The following is a 13,480-nucleotide window of genomic DNA, read 5'->3' as shown; positions in this document are numbered from 1 at the left end:
TGCGGCCGGTGATAGACGGACGGCTGTCCAACGTTCCATTCCCTGGGAAGCTGGTCCGGACCGACGGGGGAAGGTGAGTTAAAGTTTATTTTTTTTACCTTTTGCAGCCCGGGCATAAGGATACAGTATAGAGCAGTGGTCTCCAACCTGCGGACCTCCAGATGTTGCAAAACTACAACTCCCAGCATGCCCGGACAGCCAACGGCTGTCCGGGCATGCTGGGAGTTGTAGTTTTGCAACATCTGGAGGTTGAAGACCACTGGTATAGAGTGTCAGCACCGGTGGCCGCAACAAACAGGAGGACGAGGAGGGCAGCGCTTGCGGGTGACATGTGTGAGTAGTAGCGCTGGGCTGATAATTCATTCATTCCCAAGGGGGAGGGGCCAAACCGGTATTGCGGTATGGGTTCAAATTCATATCGTGCAGCACAAAAATTTCGGTATTCGGTATGAAGCAGTATACCGCCCAGCCCTAATAGGGAGGGCTGCAGTAGTAGGTGACACCTCCCTAAAGTTCAGTCGGAAAGACAGCTGAGGCAGTTAGTCAATAAGCTGCAGAGGAAGCCACTGGAACAGTAATGCTTAACCCCTTCAGGACTCGGGGTTTTTTCATTTTTGCACTTATGTATGTTTTTCCTCCACACCTTCTAAAAATCATAATGCTTTTAGTTTTCCATCTACAGACCTATATGAGGGCATGTTTTTTGCGCAAACAATTTTACTTTGCAATGGCTTCAATCATTTAACCACAAAAACTACGGTGTAACAAAAAAAAAAAATTCTTTGTGGGACAAAATAAAATAAAAAAAAACTCACCATTTTGCAAGTTTTGGCAGCTTCCAGTAATTATTAGTTACTGAATACTACAGAGGAAATTATTTTCTTTTTGGAACACAGGGCTCTCTGCTGACATCATGACCACAGTGCTCTCTGCTGACACCTCTGTCCATTTTAAGAACTGTCCAGAGTAGGAGAAAATGCCCATAGAAAACAATATGCTGCTCTGGACAGTTCCTAAAATGGACCGAGATGTTAGCAGAGAGCACTGTACTCGTGATGTCAGCAGAGAGCTCTGTGTTCCAAAAAGAAAATAATTTCCTCTGTAGTATTCAGCAGCTAATAAGTACTGGAAGGATTAAGATTTTTTTTTTTATAGAAGTAATTTACAAATCTGTTTAACTTTCTGGCACCAGTTGATTAAAAAAAAAAAAGTTTTCCACCAGAGTACCCCTTTAACTTTTTTTTATTTCTTTGTATATGGGGATGTGTGAGGGCTCATTTTTAAAGCCTTGATCTCTAGGTTTTATTAGTACCCAAAATATGCAATTTTGGTCTTTGGTATTTTCTATGTATACGCCATTGACTGTGCGGTTTAATTAACCCCTTAAGGACTCAGGGTTTTTCCACTTACATTTTTTCCTCCTTACCTTTAAAAAATCATAACTCTTTCAATTTTTTTTATCGGTACCATTTTTGTATTGATCGGACTTTTTGATCGCTTTTATTCATTTTTTCATTATATAAAAGTGACCAAAAATACGCCATTTTAGACTTTGGAATTTTTTGTCTGTGCGGTTTCATTAACGATATATTTTTATAATTCGGACATTTCCACACGCGGCAATACCACATATGTTTATTTTTATTTACACTTTTTTTTTAATGGGAAAAGGGGGGTGATTCTAACTTTTATTAGGGAAAGGGTTAAATGATCTTTATTAACTTTTTTTTTTCACTTTTTTTTCAATGTTATAGCTCCCATAGGAGGCTATAACACTGCACACACTGATCTTTTACATTGATCATTGTTATCTTATAGCATAACATTGATCAGTGATTGTGCTGCTTGACTGCTCATGCCTGGATCTCAGGCACTGAGCAGTAATTCGGCGATTTGACACACAGGAGGAAGGTATGGGGCCCTTCTTGTGTGTTCCAGCTGTTCAGGACGCTGCGATTTCGCCGCGGCGGTCCCTAACAGCCGACTGAGCTAGCCAGGAGTAGTTTACCTTCACTAAAGGGTTAATAGCCACGGGTTGTTACAGGCAGGGCCCAACCTGCTATGATGTGTGGCCCCACATTATAGAACGGGAGCAGACTCAGGGCGTACAGGTACACCCTGAGTCCTTAAGTGATTGACGGTATACTTTTATAGTTCGGACTTATACACGTATACGGTGATACCACATATGTTTATTTTTGTTTACATATTTTTTTTGAATGGTAAAAGGGGGTGATTAACCCCTTAAAGGGGTAGTCCAGTGGTGAAAAACTTATCCCCTATAATAAGGATAGGGGATAAGTTTGAGATCGCGGGGGGTCCGACCGCTGGGGCCCCCTGCGATCTCTCTGTACGGGGCCCCGGCTCTCCGCCGAGATAGCGGGTGTCGACCCCCGCACGAGGCGGCGGCCGACACGCCCCCTCAATACATCTCTATGGCAGAGCCGGAGATTGCCGAAGGCAGCGCTTCGGCTCTGCCATAGAGTTGTATTGAGGGGGCGTGTCGGCCGCCGCCTCGTGCGGAGGTCGACACGCCCCCTTCCAGCGGGCTGTCGGGGCTCCGTACAGGAGATCGCAGGGGGCCCCAGCGGTCGGACCCCCCGCGATCTGCAACTTATCCCCTATCCTTATGATAGGGGATAAGTTGCTCACCACTGAATCACCACTGGACTACTCCTTTAAGGACGCAGCCCTTTTTCACCTTAAGGACGCAGCCCTTTTTCGCAATTCTGACCACCGTCACTTTACAAATTAAGAACGCGAAAATGCTTTTACCGAATATTCTGATTCTGAGATTGTTTTTTCGTGACATATTCTACTTTATTTTGGTGGTAAATTTTCGGCATTAATTGCATCCTTTTTTGATGAAAAATCCCAAAATTTCATGAAAATTTTGAATTTTTCTAACTTTGAAGCTCTCTAATTGTAAGGAAAATGGATATTCCAAATAAATTTTATTTTTCTTCACAAACACAATATGTCCACTTTATGTTGGCATCATAAAATGGACATACTTTTGCTTTTTGAAAAAATTAGAGGGCTTCAAAGTAGAGCAGCAATTTTCAAAAATGTCATGGAAATTGCTAAATCTGAAGGGACATATGTTACAGAACTACAACTCCCAGCATGCCTGGGCAGTCGAGGCATGCTGAGAGTTGTAGTTTGGCAACATCTGGAGGGCTACTGTTTGGGCACCACTGTACACTGGACACTGTGATCTCCAAACTGTGACCCTCCAGCTGTTGCAAAACTACAACTCCCAGCATGCCCAGACAGCCTTTGGCTCTCTGGGCATGCTGGGAGTTGCAGTTTGGCCCCCCTAGTGGTTGCCACAGTAAAGATCGATTTACTTTCACTTTCAATTACCTCCCCCCCCTGTCGATTTCCTACCTAATCAGGATCCTGCAGGCTCCAGCGAAGATCCCAGGTCCCCAGGCATCTTCTCCTGCAGGTACGGCCTCCATCTTCTTCCCAGAACCCCTCGACATCCAGGGGCGGGCAGAACGGGGGGTTGCCATGGCAGCCCCCTGTCCTGCGCTGCCATTGGTCAGAACTCCGTTCTGAGTAATGGCAGGGGATAGGAGTAGATCGCAGCTTTGCGATCTCACTCCAATCCTTTAGGCTGATCGGGGCTGTTGCTGACAACTCCGATCAGCCCTATTTTCTGGGTGATCGGGTCACCAGAGACCCGATCAGCCCGGAATTGGAGAAAATCGCATGTCTGAATTGTCTCAGGACCACCCTGGGCGATGTGCCAGGGTGCCTGCTGAATGATGTATGGATACGCCCTCGGTCCTTAAGGACTCGGAATGCAGGGCGTATCCATACGCCCTGTGTCCTGAAGAGGTTAAAATCAGCGTTATCAGAGCTCTGCTGCTCCAGACTGCCATGGCTGGATGGAGCATCAGATCATCAATCGGGCAGCGAGAAGGCAGGTAAGGGCCCTCCCGCCATCCTCTCAGCTGATCAGGACACCGTGGTTCCACTGCGTTGGTCCCCATCAGCTCCGCTGAGCTTCCACAACTGTTTAACTTTCATTTTAGACGCTGCAATCAACTTTGATTGCGGCGTCTATGGGGTTAATGCTGGGCATCACTGTGATCGGTGGTGTTAAGCATAAGATACAGGTCCCAGCGGCTGATAGTCACCAGGACCACCCCGCTATGACGCAGGCTCAACTCCTGAGCCGCGTCATAGAAGGAGTTAAATGGATACTGTCACAGTCAAAATCATTTTATATGTTATACATCTTGGCAAAACATTAACCTTTATGATATACTTAAAAAAATAGACCACTAGCGGTCCCCATACTATCCAGAACATGGTCCTGTCTGGCTGCAGCATCATCTTTGTCCCAGCTGAAGCACAGGTTGGGACAAAGTCCAGGAAATGCGGGTTGGACTATTGCTCCTGTCTATCAGACTGCAGCATAAAAACAGAGAGGAGGCGTTACAGAGCAATTTGCAGTTATTAGATGAAGATACCCAGCACAGGACAGCAGACTCAGGGAGGAAGCAAAAGCATGGTGAATGAGGGTGGGTTCAGTGCTTACTTCTGGACACAGCCTTTCCTGAGTAGTGGATGTCAGAATTAGTGAGCATCAGAACAGAGGGATTTAATCAGTGGTCAAGTCCTGCAGGAACGCGTGGGAACTGAGTTCCTTCACTTTTTCCACAACAGGAACACTGTTCCCATTAGCAGAAGTCCTGCAGGACCAGCCCTTGGGAGGAAATCATGGGTGAGTTCCCTCACTTTTTTTCCAGGACTTGACCCCTGGATTTAATCTAGACAAAGAAGCCTCTATCAATCCCCTAGATGATATTACTGGTACGCTCTTTCTCGTAAGACCTCCATTTCACTCTTATATAATGCCCTCTGTGATTCCTTTTTGAAGGGTGCCTCAGGCACTTAATTTGAATCATAGAGCTCCTGGATTCCTGATTAGGACATCAATGACTGCATTCTTCAGGGATGGCAGTGCATTATCAACTAATGCTGGGGAGAGACATGGTTTTAACATTCTGCAGGAATAGAGGTACAAGTCCGGCACTGACGTCATTAAGTGTCGAGTTAGCACGGTATAAGGGATAGTCCAAGCTGACCAATGGACAACTGGTCAGGTGGTGCTCAGCCTAAATAGCAATAATATCCAACGAAAGTAAAAGACATGAGAGATGGTACTCACCATTCAGGGTAATGCTTTAATCACGCAGTGTAACCATAACAGGTACAGGCAGGTCTGGCGATGTAAGGATGGGGGCAACCGGAACAGGCCGTTTCATGCGTATCACGCACTTCTTCCAGTCGGCCTGTTCCGGTTGCCACCATCCTCACATCACCAGACCTGTCTGTACCTGTTATGGTTACACTGCGTGAATAAAGCATTACCCTGGATGGTGAGTGCCGTCTTTCATGCCTTTTACTATCGTTGGTTTTAATATTCTGTCTTCCCTTACATTAGATAGAATGACTGAATGTCCAAAGTGTTCCCAGCAGTTAACTTATTTGTGGCATGGTGTATTGACCTGCACCTTCACGGACGGTCCAAAACTAGTCTAAGGTTCTGGTTAATAGAAAGACCTATTGGGGCTTCACGGTTCCTCTCACACCACAAGCTGTTTTGTTACATTGGCTACGACCCCTAGAGACTAAATCTGGCAACTTAAGGCCCCCAAGGTACCTTTAAATGATACATATAGTCCTCCATTGTAGAAATCAGTTGCCTCTTTTATTCTTTGCTGTCTGCTAGTCCCCGGACATCCATTTCCTGGTCTCTCAATTGAAGCTGTATTGTGGGGCTGACAAGATTTACACCAGAAGTAATATAAACACAGGCACAAAGAAGTTTTTGGATAAGTGGAAAACATTTATTGTTGCACATTATATAGAGGCAGAAATAGCAGATATGGTTCAACTGTTTAGGGTGCTTTCACACTATAAAAATGCACTCGTTATGAACGCCCGTTATAAAAAGAGAGGAGATCGGCAGTTATACGGCCGTTATTTTGTGACAGCAATTGAACGGGAGAAATAGTGCATGCACTAATTCTCCCATTACTATCGCCCGTCACAAAATAACGGCCGTTATTAATAACGGGTTAAAACGGCTATTAAAAAAATCCCATAGACTATAATGGGATTTTCTAATAGCTGTTAGTGATTTTGTATTTCCCCTCTTTTTATAACGGGCGTTCATAACGGGTGCATTTTTATAGTGAGAAAGCAGCCTTAGACTGACCAAGTGGTAAAGTACAAAAGCTCTACAGGATACCTTGGGGGCCTTGCATTTCCCTTCATAGCTCTGGGGCTGGTTTGTTTTGATTCTTCTATCTTATTCTGTTTTATGTTTATTGCTACTGTTGTACATATACCTATATTGCCAATTAGGTACCTTCTCTAACCTATATGTTGTTATTAGGGATGTCCCGATACCGATACTAGTATCGGGGCCGATACTAGCCATTTACATGGTATCGGGGACTCGTTTAATGTCCCCGATACCCTGTCCGATACCTGCTGCCGCTCCACTGCCCCGCTCTCCGGTCCTCCGGTCCGCTTCATAGTGTTCCATGGAGGAGCATGTGACATACACACGTCACTCCGCCTCCTCCCCTGCGCCCAGTGTAACGCTACGGAGGAAGCGGAGTGACGTATATGTCACATGCTCCTCCAAAGGAGGCCATGATGCGGACCGGGAGGACGGAAGAACGGGGCAGTGGAGTGGTAGCACCAGACGGAGGACAGCCGCAGGTGAGCTGTGTGCTGCTGCTAATGTCTACAGGGGGGCTTGCTGTCTAAAGGGGGGCCCTGCTGCTGCTGTCTAAAGGGGGGCCCTGCTGCTGCTGTCTAAAGGGGGGCCCTGTTGCTGCTGTCTAAAGGGGGCCCTGTTGCTGCTGTCTAAAGAGGGGCCCTGCTGCTGCTGTCTAAACGGGGGGGGGGGGCCCTGCCGCTGTCTAAACGGGGGGGGGGGGGGGTATGCCTGCCGCTGTCTAAACGGGGGGGGGGGGGGCTGCTGCTGTCTTAACGGAGGGCCCTGCTGCTGTCTAAACGGGGGAGGGGGGCTGCTGTTTACGGGGGGGGGCCTGCAGTCTATAGGGGGGGCTGCTGTCTACAAGGGGGGCAGCTGTCTACAAGGGAGGCTGCTACTAATGTCTGCAGGGGGATACTACCTACTATTAAAAACAATCTTAAAGCAGAGTCATCTGCACTAACTTGAATTTATAGGTAGATAGTGCAGGCGACCTGATTTCTACCGCTGCTCACCATGTGGTCATCAGTCATCATTCTTGCCGCCAATGCAAATTTCCTGTTCTGTCCAATGGAGAAGAGAGAAATCTTGGCTCATACTACAGCAGCCGCCTCCATTGTACACAACAAGGACCCACATATCGGCACGGTAAGCAGAGCCAGAAACCGCGTCACCCTAGTGTCAGATTCGCTTTAAAATAAAAGTACTCGTACTTGGTATCGGCGAGTACTAGAATTAAAGTATCGGTACTCGTACTCGGTCTTAAAAAAAATGGTATCGGGACATGCCTAGTTGTTATGTGTTTAATCTGGGCTAGATCCCACATTAAACACATATGCTCTGATCTGATCAGTTTGTATGCCAACACTGACTTTTTGGTCGTGCTATTTTCTACATTTTGGGGCTGTCTCTTGTTCTAGTGGGGGTGGGTGATACTACTTTTACACTTTAGGCCTGCCTTTTAGACATGTAATGCTTATATGGGCACTGTCAAATTCAAAAACATTTTAGATGTTGTACATCTTGGCAAAACATTAACCTTACTAATATACTTAATAAAAAAAAAATGTATTTCCTTTTTATAGAAATCATGTCTTTTAGAATCATGGCTTTGTCCAAGTTGAAGTCTGCATAGACAAAGTCCAATAAGTGAGGGTAGGCTAAAACTCCTCTGTCTGATAGCACTCCTCTGTGCTCTCTCCTGTCCTATCAGATAGGAGAGAGCACAGATGAGTGCTATCAGACAGGAGAGAGCACAGAGGAGTGCTATTAGACAGAAGAGAGCACAGAGGAGTCCTGTCAGACAGGAGAGAGCACAGAGGAGTCCTATCAGAAAGGAGAGAGCACAGAGGAGTCCTGTCAGACAGGAGAGAGCACAGAGGAGTCCTATTAGAAAGGAGAGAGCACAGAGAAGTACTATCAGACAGGAGAGAGCACAGAAGTGTCCTATCAGAGAGGAGAGAGCACAGAGGAGTGCTATCAGACAGGAGAGAGCACAGAGGAGGGCTATAAGACAGGAGAGAGCACAGAGGAGTCCTATCAGACAGGAGAGAGTATGGAGGAGTGCTATCAGACAGGAGAGAGTATGGAGGAGTGCTATCAGACAGGAGAGAGCACAGAGAAGTACTATCAGACAGGAGAGAGCACAGAAGTGTCCTATCAGAGAGGAGAGAGCACAGAGGAGTCCTATTAGACAGGAGAGAGCAGAGAAGTGTCCTCTCAGACAGGAGAGAGCACAGAGGAGTGCTATCAGACAGGAGAGAGTATGGAGGAGTGCTATCAGACAGGAGAGAGTATGGAGGAGTACTATCAGACAGGAGAGAGTATGGAGGAGTGCTATCAGACAGGAGAGAGTATGGAGGAGTACTATCAGACAGGAGAGAGTATGGAGGAGTGCTAGCCCACCCTCACTTACAGGACATTGTCCCTGCCTGTGCTTTAGGTTGGACAAAGCCATGTAAAGAATCTGCATGACCTAGTGAATAACATATAAGTTTTTTTTTCTGTGATATGACAGCTTTAGGGGTAGAACAATCCTGCTGGTAAATACCTGGTCCCCTAACATATGAAACCCATTGGAATTAATATGAAGTTGTTAAAATGTTATAAATATGTACAAAATGTATTACTATGTGGAATTTTCTTTCCTTTAGCCACTCTATTCTGTGTTATTAATGCAACTGATGTTTTTTTTCAAAGCAGAGAAATGTCTCACCATTCTTTAGTGGTACTTTGTGTATGGCAAGAAAGGTCACCCATTTAAACTTCTTTGCAGTAGGAGAGAGTTCTTCCTCTGTCATCTATCTGACCTCCACTAATGCCTACAGCTGTCAATGGGAGGGGATGCTGTGTGCAAATCTGGAGGGTAGCTGTCAAGAAATCTGCATAGTAAATGCATTTTTTCAGAGCTATTAAATAAAAACACAGGCTAGTTTCATCTGCAAAACATATTTAGATTTACATTAAATTCAAGATTTTGTTGCTAAAAATTGCCTTAAAGGAGAACTCCGGAATATAAAAATTGTCCCCCATACTGCCGGCAGTAAAAAAATAAAGATGTACATACCTTCCTCCGCTCCCCTTACTGTGCTCAGCCAATCACCAGCCGCAGTGAAGTCCCGACTCGGCCGGCGATAACGGCAGTGTGATGTTTTCGGCCCCGGCAGCAGGTGCCGGTGTAGCGAAGAATTTTGTGTCCTGAAGCGTTCTCACACTGCCGCTCAGCCTATCGCCGGCCGAGTCGGACTTCGCTGCGGCTGGTGATTGGCTGAGTGCAGTATGACTCGCCGACCACCAGCAACCAGGAAGAGAATCACGGCGGAGACTGGAGACGGTTACCGGAGGCCCCGGGGGAGCGGAGGAAGGTATGTACATCTTTATTTTTTTTACTGCTGGCACTATGGGGAACAATTTTTATATTCCGGAGTTCTCCTTTAAACCATAAAGGGATTGTCTGATGAAAAAATTTTTTTAACTAATGTGTCCAGACTGCCTTAGCTATCTATCTGCCTATCTATCACAAATCTATCTATCTCTATAAAACTCAGTGGGGGACATGTATCAAAAATGTTACCCGTTTTGTGTTAAAATTTTTGCGCAAGCAGTTTTTTGGCGTCTTTTTTGCGTACATTCTGGTGGAGCATTTGCTCCAGCAGTGTATGTTTCGGTGTACCTTGGAGTGACATATTTAGTACGCACGAATTTATTAACTGCATACATTTCATTTACCCGCAGAAATCTTGCGCAATTACCATATTTTTTATGCAAATATAAGCCATCTTGGACTGTATGTAGCAAGGTGCTCTAAATCATCGATTTCATTTTTCAAAGAGTGGAGGTATGAGGAGATTATTATATTTACCCGTAATATATGAAACTCATTGCACTTAATTGATAAATTTAGCGCATCTGCGCATAATTTAGAATTCGGCAAAAGGGGTAAACTGCTTCCAACATACACAAATAATGATATGTGTCCCCCAGTGTGTGTATGTATGTTCCAGCATAAACTTCCAAATAGTTGGAGATTTTGATGAAACTTGGTACACACGTTACTTATGTGTCAACTAAAAATATAGTTAAATCAATCCTCACCTATTCCCATTTGTGAAGGTAGGGTTTTTAGTTTTTTTGTCTCAAGTTCCATGAAAGTCTATGGGACTTCTGGTAAATCTCCTGGTCACATTACTTTCAGGATGCAGGACATTTTAACTTCCTGATGTCAGATAGTTAGTGAGGGGGTCAGTATATGAGGTCGGGATATGAGGACGGATAGGAGTACGAGAGCGTCATTGTTACTTTTTCTCTTCCACGAGGATTCAGTATGAAGACCGATCCCTGACCCACCCCTCCTACTCACATTGTCACATGTTCTTCAACCACCATTTCTTTACCACAACTCAACCCCACCTTACTCCACAAGCTCAGCTCGGCATCTTTAGTTGAGTGTGTTGGTCCAGCTTGTAAGCCACACCCTCTATGCATGCCACATCCCTCCCACAAGCCTCACCCCCTTCTATTTTCGGCCCTTGTTTTGTTTCGGATTAAGGCCAAAAACATAATTTTTTTACAGATACATCCACATCACAGGCCCTTCAATCACAATCTCTTTACCACAGCTCAGTTCTCCCTACTGAAGTCATCATAGGTCCTTTAACGACAATCTGCTCATCACAGCTCAGCCCCACCTTACTCCACAAGCTTCACTCTGCCTCTCTGGGTGACTGCGTCTATACGGCTTGCTTCTTCCACAAGTCACGCCCCCTTTTATTTTTGTACCTTTTTGTTTTGATTCAAGGCCAAATATAAGGACGGGATATGAAGTTGGGATAGGAGGTTGGGACATGGTTTAGGTAGGAAGGTTTAGGTAGGAACAGTGCTAGTAAAACAATAAAAGCTTTAATTTACCTTCCTCGTACCCTCCGGTATAAGGGTGCCCCTGTCTGTGGGCCAGTCTTTGCTGAACTTAGCTTTCCCAGAGTCTTCCAAAGCTCAGTCAGTGATTGGCACCGTCAGTTACCTCAATCTACTGCTGAGGTAAAAGCAGTATCACTTGCCATAGACCAGGGATACATGGGTATTTGTGGATGTTTTTTCACAACATTCATCATTTTGTGTATATTTAATTCTAAATGTCACTCATTCTCACTAAGATATTGTAGTGGGTGTGAATCACTAAACGTGCAGATGTTGTAGTAGATCAATACCCTTAATTAATATGTAGATGTTGTAGTGGATAAGAATCCTTACTAAATGTGCTTGTTTTAGAAGGTTTGTCTTTACAGAGCACCCACCATTGCATTGATGAAAAACCTGTTGTCACCCAATATTTCCCTTTAGTCCTCTACTGTTACGTCAGATTATTGTAGGATTTTGGGGGTGGGAGGCTAATGACAGGTTCCTGTATCTGACATTAGACAATAGGGTGAGGCCCCATGGCTGGCTTCATGTAGCTAAAACCAAGTCCACAATAGGAAGGCATGGTTTTCAACTATTTTGTTAGCAGCCTCACGGTTTTGCAGATAAACAACAGTAAACTACAGCTTTACTGTCCCTGACTGTTAATGACCGCGCAGCTTTTGCTACTAGTACTGCAGTTTGTCTTCAAAATCTTGTTGCTATGAATGGAATATTCTGACTTAAATCATCTTATTCCTTTCCAGAGATTAAAGGAGTACTCCACTGGAAAACATTTTGTTTAAAATCAACTGATGATAGAAAGTTAAACTGTCATTTGTAAATTACTTAAATTAAAAAATATTAATCCTTCCAGTACTTATCAGCTTCTGTATGCTCCACAGGAAGTTCTTTTCTTTTAGAATTTCCTTTCTGTCTGACCACAGTGCTCTCTGCTAACACCTCTGTCCATGTCAGGAGCTGTCCATAGCAGGAGAGGTTTGCTATGGGGATTTGCCTCTACTCTGGACAGTTCCTAAAATGGACAGAGGTGTCAGCAGAGAGCACTGTGGTCAGGCAGAAAAGAAATCCAAAAAGAAAAGAACTTCCTGTGGAGCATGCAGAAGCTTATAAGTACTAGAAGGATTAAGATTTTGTTAATAGAAGTAATTTACAAATCTGTTTAACTTTCTGGATCCAGTTGATTAAAAAAAAAAAAGAAAAAGTTTGCCAGTGGAGTGCCCCTTTAACTCCTTAAGGACGTACCTGTACGCCCGGTTCCGGTGTTTAAACTGGGGTCACGCCGTGACCCCACATCACACCGGGTCGGTCCAGTCTGCTAATCATAGCCGAGACCCTGGGCTAACAGCACGCGGCATCGATTGTTGTGTAGCGTGCTGTTAACCCTTCAGACGCAGCGATCAAAGTTGACCGCTGCGTCTGAAAACGAAAGTAAACGCTTCCCGGCAGCTCAGTCGGGCTGATCGGGACATCGCGATAAAATTGCGAGGTTCCGATCAGCTGGGATGCAGGCGGAGGTCTCCTTACCTGTCTCCGCAGCGTCCTGTCTCCGCGGCGACAGGCTTGAGCAATCAAGCCCCTATCTGACTGATCCATGCAAAGCTATGGCTTTGCAGGGATCAGCATAAGAGATCAGTGTGTGCAGTGTTATAGGTCCCTATGGGAGCGACAACAGTGCAAAAAAAAGTGAAAAAAAAGTTAACAAAGGTCATTTAACCCCTTCCCTAATAAAAATTTGAATCACCCCCCTTTTCCCATAAAAAAAAACTGTGTAAATAAAAGTAAAAATAAACATATGTGGTATCGCCGCGTGCGAAAATGTCCGAACTATAAAAATATATCATTAATTAAATCGCACGGTCAATGGCGTACGCGCAAAAAAAATCCAAAGTCCAAAATACCCAGTATCTCAGTGTATTTTTGGTCACTTTTTATATCATGAAAAAATGAATAAAAAGCGATCAAAAAGATCGATCAATACAAAAATGGTACCTGTAAAAACTTCAGAACACGGCGCAAAAAAAATGAGTCCTGATACCGGCCCGTATGTGGAAAAATAAAAAAGTTATAGGGGTTAGAAGATGAGAATTTTTAACATATAAATTTTCCTGCATGTAGTTATGATTTTTTTTCCGAAGTACAACAATATCCAACCTATATATGTAGGGTATCAACCGTATGGACCTACAGAATAAAGATAAGTTGTCATTTTTACCGAAAAACTCACTACGTAGAAACGGAAGCCCCCAAAAGTTACAAAATGACATTTTTTCTTTAACTCCTTAAGGACCGGGGGGTTTTCCGTTTTTGCATTTT

The 13,480-nt window shown here is 44.6% G+C and overlaps 1 long non-coding RNA gene across 1 annotated transcript; it reads right to left on the bottom strand.

Moving 5' to 3' along the window:
• Positions 1-5,679: 5,679 nt before the first annotated feature.
• LOC130329596 (uncharacterized) lies at positions 5,680-11,261 on the bottom strand. Its single transcript, XR_008873138.1, has 3 exons — positions 11,156-11,261; positions 8,964-9,117; positions 5,680-5,798 (listed from the first exon to the last, which is right to left on the bottom strand). It is a non-coding gene; the product is annotated as an uncharacterized LOC130329596 (long non-coding RNA).
• Positions 11,262-13,480: the final 2,219 nt, after the last annotated feature.

Source organism: Hyla sarda, unplaced genomic scaffold (genome assembly GCF_029499605.1).
Source record: "Hyla sarda isolate aHylSar1 unplaced genomic scaffold, aHylSar1.hap1 scaffold_3185, whole genome shotgun sequence".
Taxonomy (NCBI): domain Eukaryota; kingdom Metazoa; phylum Chordata; class Amphibia; order Anura; family Hylidae; genus Hyla; species Hyla sarda.
Note: the sequence above shows the minus strand (reverse complement) of the source record. Positions and strands in the feature narration are given on the sequence as shown.